The 13,071-nt window shown below is 43.5% G+C and overlaps 2 long non-coding RNA genes across 2 annotated transcripts; one reads left to right on the forward strand and one right to left on the reverse strand.

Moving 5' to 3' along the window:
- The first annotated feature begins 7,724 nt into the window (after window positions 1-7,724).
- Window positions 7,725-9,677, forward strand: LOC127322221 (uncharacterized). Its single transcript, XR_007864641.2, has 2 exons — window positions 7,725-8,269; window positions 9,383-9,677. It is a non-coding gene; the product is annotated as an uncharacterized lncRNA (long non-coding RNA).
- A 786-nt stretch (window positions 9,678-10,463) lies between these two features.
- LOC139834959 (uncharacterized) lies at window positions 10,464-11,710 on the reverse strand. The gene is made up of 3 exons (XR_011750639.1): window positions 11,231-11,710; window positions 11,006-11,078; window positions 10,464-10,920 (listed from the first exon to the last, which is right to left on the reverse strand). It is a non-coding gene; the product is annotated as an uncharacterized lncRNA (long non-coding RNA).
- Between the last annotated feature and the right edge of the window lie 1,361 nt (window positions 11,711-13,071).

Genomic DNA, 13,071 nt, shown 5'->3' on the forward strand with positions numbered 1-13,071 from the left:
TAATTTTTTTGTGTTTTGATATAATGCAGCAAACAAGAAAGTAAATAAAATAAAGCAAGACAAAAACAAAGTAAAGAGATTGGATTGTGGAGACTCCCCTTGCAGCGTGTCTTGATCTCCCCGGCAACGGCGCCAGAAAAAGAGCTGCTGGCGTGCAGTTGACGTGGGAGATAGAAATCTTTGTGGTGTAACTTTTCTTCGATCCCCGGCAACGGCGCCAGAAAAAGAGCTTGATGGCGTGTAATACACACGTTCGTTGGGAACCCCAAGAGGAAGGTATGATGCGCACAGCAGCAAGTTTTCCCTCGGTAAGAAAACCAAGGTTTATCGAACCAGTAGGAGCCAAGAAGCATGTCGAAGGTTGATGGCGGCGGGATGTAGTGCGGCACAACACCAGGGATTCCGGCGCCAACGTGGAACCTGCACAACACAACCAAAGTACTTTGCCCCAACGAAACAGTGAGGTTGTCAATCTCACCGGCTTGCTGTAACAAAGGATTAGATGTATAGTGTGGATGATGATTGTTTGCGAAGAACAGTAAAGAACAAGTATTGCAGTAGATTGTATTTCAGATGTAAAGAATAGGACCGGGGTCCACAGTTCACTAGAGGTGTCTCTCCCATAAGATAAATAGCATGTTGGGTGAACAAATTACAGTCGGGCAATTGACAAATAGAGAGGGCATGACCATGCACATACATGATATGATGAGTATAGTGAAATTTAATTGGGCATTACGACAAAGTACATAGACCGCTATCCAGCATGCATCTATACCTAAAAAGTCCACCTTCAGGTTATCATCCGAACCCCTTCCAGTATTAAGTTGCAAACAACAGACAATTGCATTAAGTATGGTGCGTAATGTAATCAATAACTATATCCTCGGACATAGCATCAATGTTTTATCCCTAGTGGCAACAGCACATCCACAACCTTAGAACTTTCACACCGTCCTGCATTTAATGGAGGCATGAACCCACTATCGAGCATAAATACTCCCTCTTGGAGTTAAGAGCAAAAACTTGGCCAGAGCCTCTACTAATAACGGAGAGCATGCAAGATCATAAACAACACATAGGTAATAGATTGATAATCAACATAACATAATATTCTCTATCCATCGGATCGCGACAAACACAACATATAGCATTACAGATAGATGATCTTGATCATGTTAGGCAGCTCACAAGATCCGACAATGAAGCACATAAGGAGAAGACGACCATCTAGCTACTGCTATGGACCCATAGTCCAGGGGTGAACTACTCACTCATCACTCCGGAGGCGATCATGGCGGTGAAGAGTCCTCCGGGAGATGATTTCCCTCTCCGGCAGGGTGCCGGAGGCGATCTCCTGAATCCCCCGAGATGGGATTGGCGGCGGCGGCGTCTCAGTAAGGTTTTCCGTATCGTGGCTCTCGGTACTGGGGGTTTCGCGACGAAGACTATATGTAGGCGGAAGGGCAGGTCAGGGGGCCACACGAGGGCCCCACACAACAGGCCGGCGCGGCCAAGGCTTGGGCTGCACCGCCCTAGTGTGGCGCCACCTCGTGGCCCCACTTCGTAAGTCCTCCGGTCTTCTGGAAGCTTCGTGGAAAAATAGGCCCCTGGGCGTTGATTTCGTCCAATTCCGAGAATATTTCCTTACTAGGATTTCTGAAACCAAAAACAGCAGAAACAAAGAATCGGCTCTTCGGCATCTCGTTAATAGGTTAGTGCCGGAAAATGCATAAATATGACATAAAGTATGCATAAAACATGTAGATATCATCAATAATGTGTCATGGAACATAACAAATTATCGATACATCGGAGACGTATCACTCAGCAATATCCGTCCTTGTATAATATTGTACATCATAAGAATGTCACAGTTGCATAGGTGCTTGTCCAACCACCGTTGAATATTACATTCCGAAGGGTGTTGAGTGGTAGTAAATGGACTTCCTGGTTACAATTATGCCGGAAACTCATGATGGTTACTTTGAATGATGAGGATGATTGTTTTGTTTGAAAGTTGACATCTAATGGGTTGTTTACTGTCAAGTCGATGTATGAAGATCTTATGTGTGACCATACCCCTTTTTTGAGAAAGTATCTCTGGAAAGTCAAAATGTCGCTTAAGATTAATATTTTCATGTGGTTTATGAGTAATAAAGTACTATTAACTAAGGATAATCTAGCTAAACGTTATTGAAATGGGTGTACAAAATGTGTTTTCTGTGGGGAACAGGAGACCATTCAACACTTTTTTATTGAATATCCTTTAGCTAAGCTCTTATGGCGTACGGTTAATTTCACTTATGATCTTCCACCTCCCACCAATATTACTAATATGTTTGGTAATTGGTTAAATGGAGTAGATAGACAATCTAAGGCTTTTATCTGGATTGGGGTTTCTGCTTTATGTTGGTCTATTTGGAGGATCAGAAATGATATAATTTTTTAATAAAAAATTCTCTTTTCATTTCTTGCATATGGTCTCCTATTGGGTCCAGCTTTGGGCCCTACTTTCCCTGGAGGGGCAGCGGGATGCCATGGCTTCTGGATGCACACGGCTCCTGATGGTCGCTCATGATATCTTGTGTCAGGCTGGTTGGCGTCATACTAGAAGACTATGTTGATATGTAGTCATAGTATATTTTGTTTTCGATGGTTGATTCTTGTATTAATCCTCGGTGATGCGTGAGTTGTAAACAATACTTTTTTGGAACCTTATTCTAATAAATGGCCGTGTGCATCATCATGATGCAGAAGCCTGGGTATATTCCCATTTCGAAAAAAGATACATAGGAATTTTTTCCAAGAGATCTAACCTCTTGTTAGAAATCCTATGGGATTGTACTACGAGAAAGCAATCCATAGAAATTTCGGAGGGTTCAATCCTTTGAATCAAACAAACTCTATAGAAAAAAGATACTATGGGTAAAATTCTTTTAGAAATCCTTTGAATCGAACAATCACTAATTCTTTGGGGGCTGACTCCCATGTCGTTGTCGTGGATGACCACAGAAAAACCCTAGCCGGCAATCACCTCTCCTCTTGTCCCTCACCCCCCCATCCCGTTAAATCAACTTGAATTGAAAAATGCTCACGAGATGTTTCATTTGGAGTCCAAGTGCCAAACATTTTGTTGGCGTTAATGGGAGACGTCTCTTTGTCATAAAATAGGTTGATCAAATGTGGTGTAGAAGTGGCAGGAAGCAAGACGGTATGAGACGTAGCCTGCTTCCACCATCTCTTCCATGCTCCAGTGGTACCCAACAAGCGTGATGTTGTGACGTGGTCGATGGATTGAAGGCAAAGTGGATCTCTATGACAAATATGCCCGCAATCGAGTAGAAACGTGATATCTCTTGGATCAGGCAATGTCGGCGCACCCTTCTAAAGTGGTGCCTTGAATCTCAGCTTCGGGGATGTTAAAATCCCGAGATTGACCAATGGTTGGGCCTGCCATCATTGGCGCACATGCAATGATCCCTTGTTCAAGTATTTGCCTCAGAGTGGTGTATGTTATGTCGCTTTTCATAAGGTTTGCGCTAGGCTGGAGGAGCTACTGTCGCGAGACATACCGTTTCCCAGTTTTTGTCTGCTTGTCCCGCTATAATTTTTTTTTTACAAAATGAATTGTTTGGATGGAAAAGGTCTCTTTGTCACCAAAAGAGGTGGATCAAAGGTGGTGTGGAAGTGTTAGGAAGCAAGACGGTACGAGAAGCAACCTGCTTCCACCATCTCCTCCATGCTCCGGTGGTACCCGATTAGCGACATGTTGTCACGTGGCTGAGGGATTGATGGCAATGTGGATTAATTTCTACGACAAATATGTGTGCACTCGAGTTGAAACACGATATCTATCAGGCAATATCGATGTGCCCTTACTAAAGTGGTGCCTTGAAGCTTAGCTTCGGGGATGTTAAAATCCAGAGATTGACCAATGGTTGGGCCCGCCATATTGGCGCACGTGCAACGGTCCCTTGTTCAAGTCTTTGCCTTGGAGTGGTGTGCTTTTGATTGTTTCTAATAGGGTTTGCGCTAGGCTGGAGGAGGTACTGTCACAGGACATACTGACACATATAGGAGATTTTTCCTAAATAGGATTTATTTTGTAGTTAACTTGATATGTATAAATTTAGGTAGAGGGCAACAAGCACTCGGCTTCTCTCTTTTAGGAAACGGAATTTTTTTTACCTTAAAGAGTATTGATGCAAATGTAATTTTATATCTGAAATGCAATGGAAATTATGATTTTAGTATGACTGAACATGGATTTCTTAGGCTATGTGTGATTAATTGTTTCAGAGAAGCAAGGGAAACTCCATAAGGTAGCTCCTACTAGAGAGGGTAACAATGTTTTGATTCCATCAAGACATGGCTGACGTAGTAGACAGATCGTAGGACTTCGTACTCGTGTGCTTTTTCCTTGTGTTCTACCACAATGACGATGACGATCACCCTTTTTGTTGCCGCCAAGTATAACAACATGAGCTCTCTAGCGTATGGTGCTACTAGGATGGGGGCGAAAGATAAAATTCTCCTCAATTCCCGCAAGGAGAAATCTGCTTCGTCGTTTCATTGTCCGATTTCTCCAAGATCCTATAAAGAGGCATTGCCTTCTCACTAAGGCAACTAACTAAACCGGCTAACATATGCAACATAACCCGTAAGCCATTGTATGTCTTTCAAGAAAACTGGTCTTGAGATGTGGAGAATTAACTTGATTTTTTTTCAAGCTAACTTCAATTTGTCGGTGTGAAACTATGAAACCAAGGACTTTTACGGTTGGCACCCCGAAGATGCACTTCGTGTGATTCATTATCATCTTGTATGTCTAGAGATTCCTGAAGAATTCCTCAAGATCACTGATGAGGTCATTGTTTTTTCCGACTGATCACCGCGATATCGTCAACGTAGGCGTGTAGGTTCCGACCAATCTGGTCATGTACACATTGATGCATCGTGCGACGGTAGGTAGCACCTACATTTTTCAAATCAAAAGGCATGTTAATATAGAACTATGTACCATATAGTGTGATGAACAAAGTCGCCAATAGTTCAGACTCTCGCATCGAATTTGGTGGTACCCTAAATACGTGTCTAGGAAACACATAAGTCCCGGCCCATCCATCGAGTCAATGACTTGGTCAATACGAGACAAAGCGAACATAATGCACATTCTTAATATATTGGTTTTCTTTCTGGGTACAAATACTGGGTTAGCCACCCAGGCACTATGGATCACTTCTTTTACAAACCCTTCTTCTAAGAGCTTAGTTAATTCACTATAAGATTAACAAGAGCGTGATTACAATGAGAAGATTGGTTTTGCCTCAAGGGCTCCCTAGATCCAGCTTATAAAAAAAACCAAGATCTAGGGTTTATATGAAGAAGTCCAGGTCGGACACTGCAAACTCTTTCCTAATATGAGGTACATCCTGACATGCACTTATGGACCCGCTAACCAATGTTGATACGGATTTGGCTAGCGCCATCGAGACTGGACTCCCCACCTTGGTCAATCAGCAACTGGGCCACCCGGTTGGGCCACCATCTATGGATTACCCGAACTTGTTGGTATATACCTACGTCGTGGGTACACACATTTATTATCTCCCCAAAAAGAGAGATAAATTGTTCACTATGTCAACAGCTCCCGTTTTTCAAGAGCAATATAAGACTAAGTATTGACCAAATTCAATAGCAATGTATCACTTAATATAATAATACATGTTATTTTATTTTCTGAATTTGTCAGTATTTTGAATATTTTCTTTACCATCACTATGTTCTGCATATGGTTATGTAGATCATTTACTCGTAGAGTAACACACATATTTACTCGTAGAGTAACACACATTAGCTAAAAGTGTGTGAGTTAATATCAAGGTTCATGTAATATTCTTTTGCATATATGTGTTGGTTGTACAACAAAATACAATAACTTAATTTATTGAGTATTCAAAGTATATGTCAACTATTGATTGGATATTTACTTATCGTTAACGATAAAATATTGTAACAATGTATTCTAGTATGACGGTCCAATATCCAAATCATGCATATGATACAACACATATTTGTAGTCATGTTTATCCTATCCTAACATATATGTTAAATCCCATATAAATATCATGTTGATAGAACAGAAGATGGCATACTCTAGATGGAATATATAGAACTAAAGTTTGGCAGAGAAAATCACATGTGTTGAAATCAAATAGATGCTAGATTTTCCACCTTGAGAACTTAAGCTCATCTCTCAAAGGATGGATACGTATGATGTATATATTGTCAACTGGAAGAAGGCTACAAACATATGAGGAAATGCGTCAACAAGCAGGTCGCAGAAAACTTGTATGAACTTGTCGGTGGCGGCGATGCCACCGCCAGACTATGATTCCTCTGCATTGTCGGCAATTACGCTGTCTCCGGAGCCATATGCCTCGGCAATATCTCCGAAACAAATTTCCTAGGCTTCCCAAACGACCATGTTCCTTGTCGCGTGACCGCCCTTATTATCTATTTTTCTTGGCACGCAGTCATGCACACACCTTATCCTCACAGAGAGACTTGAAGGACTCCCCCTACCACACGATGCACCGCCACCTTCTTCAGTCTTCATGCCTTGCCAACACCATAGACACCTCTGCCACCATATACTTATGTACGTCCTCCTCCTCCATGCCGCTTGGGCCATCGTTTGAGCTAGCTAATAGCCTGCAAGACATATTGCCTCCTCCATGCTTACTAGTGTTTGGTATTGGTCATTTTTTTTGTGCTAGGTTGTTCGAGGTTCGAGCCATTTTTTTTCTGAAGCATGGGTAAAAGCTTTACTCCAATCTATTAATTAAGTAGAAGTTTGACAAGAAAGTAAAATAAAGAGGGGTACAACCGCCTCTACTACTCCGGTTATTTTACTCAACTTTTTCGGACCAGCGAGGAGGTGGGCAAGATAATCGAGCCAAGGCTTTCCAGTTTGGATGGAGGCATCCAATATTTTGGTGTGCCCCGTAGCAAATGTTCTCTTGTTTTTTTAAATACAGTATGATATATGGTTGTGGTTACCTACATTTTCTCCTTTTCAAAAAAGAAAGGTGATGAAGAACAAGTTTACCTCGGAAGAACCGCCTCAATCCATCATTTGATTGTATGTATGATAGACAGATGCTAGCTTATCCACCTGTAATCCCTAAGAAGGAAGGGGAAATGGAGAGGAAGAAAAGAAGCTGCAAACTGCGGACTGCTGCTCGTGTTCTGCTCGCCTCCGCCGCCATGCACAGCTCGCCGGCTCGCACTCAGTTCGCCGCAACGCACGGCTCGCCGGCCCAGACTCTACGTGCGCCGCCGCCGCTATTCGCACTCTCCTCACAGGCGCCGCGGCGCTCGCCGCCCTAGCTCCTGCGACCGCTGCTGCTCGCGTTCTGCTCGGCGCGGCCGCCATGCACTGCTCGCCCGCTCGCGCTCTGCTCGCCGCCGCCGCGCACTGCTTGCCGGCCCAGCCTCTGCGAACACCGCCGCGGCACCGCCGCTGCTCGCGCTCGGCTCGCCGACCCAGGCTTTGCAACGACAGCTCTCAGGCAACTCGATCGCTGGCCCCGCCTCCGTCGACCGTCGCCTCCAAGAGCCTGAGAGATGCAGCACAAGGACAAGCCAGGCGGTGGCGATGAAGCAGGATTGTCCGGCGAGGAGAAGAGGCGGCGACGGAGGTGCGGTGATGCCGGATGGCCTCTCTCCGCTCCTCGCTGTTCTCTACGCCATGGAGATGGGGCTCGTGCGAGCGATTGTTTCTGACGTGGACAGGGGTGCTGTTGCTTTGAGAATTGAGATGCGTGAAGTCCGGAAAACCGAGCCCGAGCCCGAGCCCGAGCCCGATCTCAATCCCAATACCAAGCTGACGAAACCCTTTTATACCAGCCGCAGCCGCCGCAAGCTTCCACCACAAACCCTCCTGCGAGAAGAGAGCTAGAAAAAAATCCAATCGATCCGGGATGGCTTCCCTTGCATCTGTTGCTCGGATCGCCGAGTATTGCGCGGTTGGCTGCGCCATTGTTGCGGTCGCTGGCAATTCGACCCTGTCAATCCGACTAGCCATCACCGTGTTCTACCCGACGCTCATCCTGTACCGGGCGCTGAATCGCGTAGCCATCTCTTTCGGGTTCCCGAGTGCGTTGGCCGCCCCGTGGATCGCGGTCAGATCACTCTACCTGTCGACGTCGGGCCTGGTAAAGCACTACCTCACCAGCCGGCCACACAAGATGGGGACGTAAGGGTGAGCGATCTAGGGTTCGACCTTGTTTTGGTTCGAGTTTATTTCGGATTCCTAACGTGGGTTCGATAGGGTTTTGGTAGTTCTGATTCGAAACGTTTCGGGATTCGCTTGATTTTTTAGGGTTTGAATGGGGATTTTGTTGGGTCCGGGAGGTGGGATACGGGGCTCTTGATTCGGGAGGTCCGGCTTTGAACCTTTTGATTCGAAACCTTTTGTATTCATTGAGAGTACTATCTGGCACTACCAAATCACGTGCTATAGTAATTTACGTTTTTTCCTTTTCCTAGATGATGATTGACAACATGGGCGGGCCTATGTGTATTCATGGGTATGCAGGTGAATACCCAAAATATTTGTCAAACTTTTCAAATCATATGAATTTACGTTTAAATTGTATAAAACCCAAACCAAGTGTTAACACAGTAGTATTAGTGGGTTGTTGGCTAGAGCAAGCAAACCTGTGTAAGCACGTCCTGGGTTCAAACCATGGTTTCCTCACTCTTTTTTTCTACTTTTCTTTTTAATTTACTTATTTTGAATACCCATTGATAAAGTCCTGTGCCCGCCCATGATTGACAATGAACACACCGGCACTTGGTTTCTGACTACCAATTCAGGATCTAGCGTTTTGATTGATTAGCCTTTGAAAAAATGGTTGCAATTAGAATTAGGATTCTATTGCCAAAGTGTTCTAATTGACAAATGAACATGTTAGCCTTGAAGAACAGATTACCCATGGAACTAGTGTCGTGGATCTGCTATATAATGGCTGTGTTATATCACTGTTAATTACCAGGAATAAGGCACTTAATTATTATAAGTCTTAGACATATATGGTGTATGTGTTGCCTTTCGAAATCTGTGCGAATTTGCTATTTATACATGCTTTGTTGTTCGTTAGCATGCAATCCTTGTGTGGTTGTCAAATACATTTAGAGTCATGTTTATTCCGTTTGACCTGGCACGAATTCTACCTTACCCTCGTCATATTGTGGTTAACCGTGATATCAAATAAAGATTGGCTTATTATGCATATTACAATAGTATTTCAAATCATCTTGGACTCGTCTGTTATATCTTCAAAATATTGTCTAATGTCTTATTTCTCTGCAGGTTCTTAAAGCAGTGCTAAATTGTTGATTGGTGAGGGCACTGGTTTTCACGAGGGAACTCAATCATTATACATCATCAAGTAGTTTTGGGCAATATAAGTGTAGTAATATTATTGGAGCAATATAAGTGCAGTAATATTTGGGGAATGATGTAGTTTATTTCTATATATCGTTATTACTCTTTTTAAGATCTTGGCTCGTTTTAGCCAGACATATATGTGAACCTATGTGTTAACTGCATTATTATGGATTACTACTGAGTAAGCCATCAATCAATATAGTAATGGTTGGATTAATTGTGTGGTATACTAGACCATGAAAGCGCGCGTTGCTTCGCGCGTCATTCTCCAAAAGATAATGATATTTTTTCCTTAAAAGTAGCTTCCTAAAAAATCTGGCTCATTCATACACAGCCGTAAAATGTAACCTCTCTCACGAAAGAAACAGAGGCGGCTGCTAGGGTTTTCACCCTAGTCGTCGCCGTGATCTACCTCAACCTCACCGTCTACGACGGGGAATTGACAGGTCCCCCCTTCTCCGCTTGCCACTCTGGCGGCTAGAGGAGGTGGGGACCTCAGACCTGCACTCAACATTGTAGAAGGGTCCCAAAAGATAGAGTTTGACCAACCGGCATTGTCGTTATGATGACTATGACGGTGTTTTGCGGGACAAGAATAAGGTATACCCGCCTCCTCTTCCACCTTGGCAGCGATGATCACACCGGTGGCGTTGAGGAGGGTGGGGATTTGTCTGATCACAGCTTCTATGGAGTGATGGATCTCGTCTAGTCTACGTGTGTGATAGGTTGGTGTTACAAGCTTCGGATCAATTAAGGGTTCAGTGGCGACAACTTAACTTTGGAGCGCTGGTTCTTAGGTGCACGTACATGAAGACTTCCCACTATCATCAACAACGTCATGCCGCTCCGGTAAGGGAGCAGCGACAACATCGCGTTGGCGGCTCGCTATGGCAGCAGTGGTGGTCGTTAGGTGGTCCAAATATCTCGATGTAATTTTCATTATATTTTAGGGGTTTTGTACGTCTTGTGAACTTATGAAATAGATTCAGATCTTTGCCGCAAAAGAAAATAAATTCCCAAAAATAATTAAAAATGATGAAATAATTTACATGGAAGGTATAGTTTAAACAGTTTTAATTATGACATCTTGAAAAAATAGTGTGCAGATGATTTGATGATAATTTTAACTATATGGCGCTTGTTTGGTAATTTTGGCCGCCAACAGAAACCCACTCTCATCTCTCGCAGATTCTTAGGAAAAGGTTGGCAAGGTCAGGGTTCAAGAATCCTTGGCCAAGAAGTCAGCAAGCCAATATTCGGTAGAGCTAGTTTGGGAACCAACCAAATACACCGAAAGCTATACGAAAACCTCTTTTATAGGTACTACCAGATGAGCAAGGATCGGAGTGGCATCCCAGCACATTGCTCATATATAGTTCCTACAAAGTGTGCAAATATGGACTGGCATCCTCCAAGACTGCTCATGCCATATTGACCTTCATTTGTTCAGATGAATATTTCTGAAAGGGAAGTACTAATTATGAAGACCTGTCGTATATTTAATAGGTATGTGAGTAGTAAGGGAGGTGCTGCGAATAAGCTCACCAACGTTCTTCAAAAGAATCATCTGATGCAGCGTTCCATGAAGTAGCATTTTTCCAAAATGTATTCATCTGATCTGAAGAAAAAAGAATAGAAGATAAGACATGAAAATCATTTGAGCAGAGAATCACACACGTCCGGACAATATGTATTAGTACGTCAAAGCTAGAAGCTAGATTTTACAAAGGAGATTGAGCCAAGCTTTATAAAGAATAAACCAACACTTACTGTAACTCCAATCCCTGTAGGCAGGCAGACATCTAGATTGTACTACTGAAGAATAAGAATCTGTGAAGAGAGATGGCTCTGTGCTCTCTTGAATAGTGTCCGTGACCGTCACGTTGGTAGGCTAGTTCTACGACCCCTGCCGGTTGATAACAGAGGCTTCGTCTTCCATGGATTGAAGTAACTCAACATTACGACAGGCCGGGGATCTGGATGGCTATTGCAGCTTGTACACACCCTCCACGGTCTTCCTCCATCAGTAAGGGCAAGATAAACGCGGTTGGCGACAGCCGTCGTGCAGCGAAAAAGCAACCGACGCCATTCACCCACCTGTCCACCACCACCCGCACTCCTTGCTTATTCTAAGCTAAGAATATGGTGAACAATGGGGTCGATGGCGAGAAGAAAGGGAAATAAATATGCGCAACTTCTATGAGGAATTGGAGAGACAAGCATGAAACGGAAGGAAACAAAAGGTGCCATTAATCGCGCCAATAAACTGCGGTCATCACCGTGAGGAAAGGAAACGGAAGGTGCCATCAATAAACCCAATAAACTGCGGTAGCACCTCCAGGGGGGTGCTGTATGCCGACTGGTCGGCACGGACCAGGCGCCGCACACCCCCCAGACGGATGGTTTGGGCCGGCCCAGTATTTCCGTTCACTTTTTCTTTATTTTTCCGGTTTTTCCTTTTCTTTTTCTGTCTTTTCTTTTTACGTTTTTTAAAAGCTAAAAATATTTGTAATGCGAAGTTTTAAAATTTGTTTAAAAAAATATTTTTTTTTCGAAAATTCGTTCTTTTGTTCTAAATATTTTCAAATTTAGAACATTTTTCCAAAATTTCAATTTTAATTTTTTATTTCAAAATTTGAACATTTTTGGATACGAACAGAAACTTAATTTGAACATTTTTAAATACGAACGAAAATTTAATTTGAACATTTTTTAATATGAACAAAAATTTAATTTGAACATTTTTTAATATGAACAAAAATTTAATTTGAACATTTTTTAATATGAACAAAAATTTAATTTGAATATTTTTTAATACGAACGTAAATTGAATACGAACAAAAAATAAATTTGAACAATTTTCACAATTAAATATTTTCGATGTTTAAAGTTTTTCAAATTTGTACTTTTTCGAATTTGAACAAAAAAAGAACCAGAAAAGAAAAACAAAAAAACAAACCAAAAAGGAAAAAAGCAGAAACGGAAAAATAAAAACGCGAAATATGGGCCAGGCCCATACCCGACCAGGGGTGTGCGGTGCCTGATTGGCACCGACCTGGTCGGTGTATAGGAATCCCGGCACCTCCATGCCTCCCCTTCCGTCACTCCGCCTTCCCAAACAGACGACGGGCCTCGCACACATATCTCATCGGCCCATCCAACATATTTCACAGATTGTTAGCCCAGTTAATGCGGGGGCGTCCAGGTCGACCCGCAGCGTAGCAGCCCAGTTACGTATAGCCGGCTATCTAGGCGAGTTGACGCAGCGAACAAGATCCAAGAGAAGCTGAGGAATGACCGAGCGATCCTGAACGTGCGTTGGTGTGATCGGACGGTTGGCGAGCCCAAATCGCTGTGGAGGCTCCTAGGTGGTTCCATTATACTGTTAACTAATATGCTTTGCGGCTCACTCTACTTAGCGCCAGATGGATGTATTTTGTGGTCTGGGGAGGTCCATTTTCCCAGCGGTGAGCCCATGGTCGCCTGATGACGCTCACCCACCGCGTGCATATCGACGGTGCAGTCGCTGGGAAGGGGAACCGTCGGAGTGACCTCGACGCGTTGAACCGCCGTAAATGGTCCGCGAAATGGTCTGGGGATCCCAAACGCCT

This window comes from Lolium perenne, chromosome 1 (assembly GCF_019359855.2).
Source record: "Lolium perenne isolate Kyuss_39 chromosome 1, Kyuss_2.0, whole genome shotgun sequence".
NCBI lineage: Eukaryota > Viridiplantae > Streptophyta > Magnoliopsida > Poales > Poaceae > Lolium > Lolium perenne.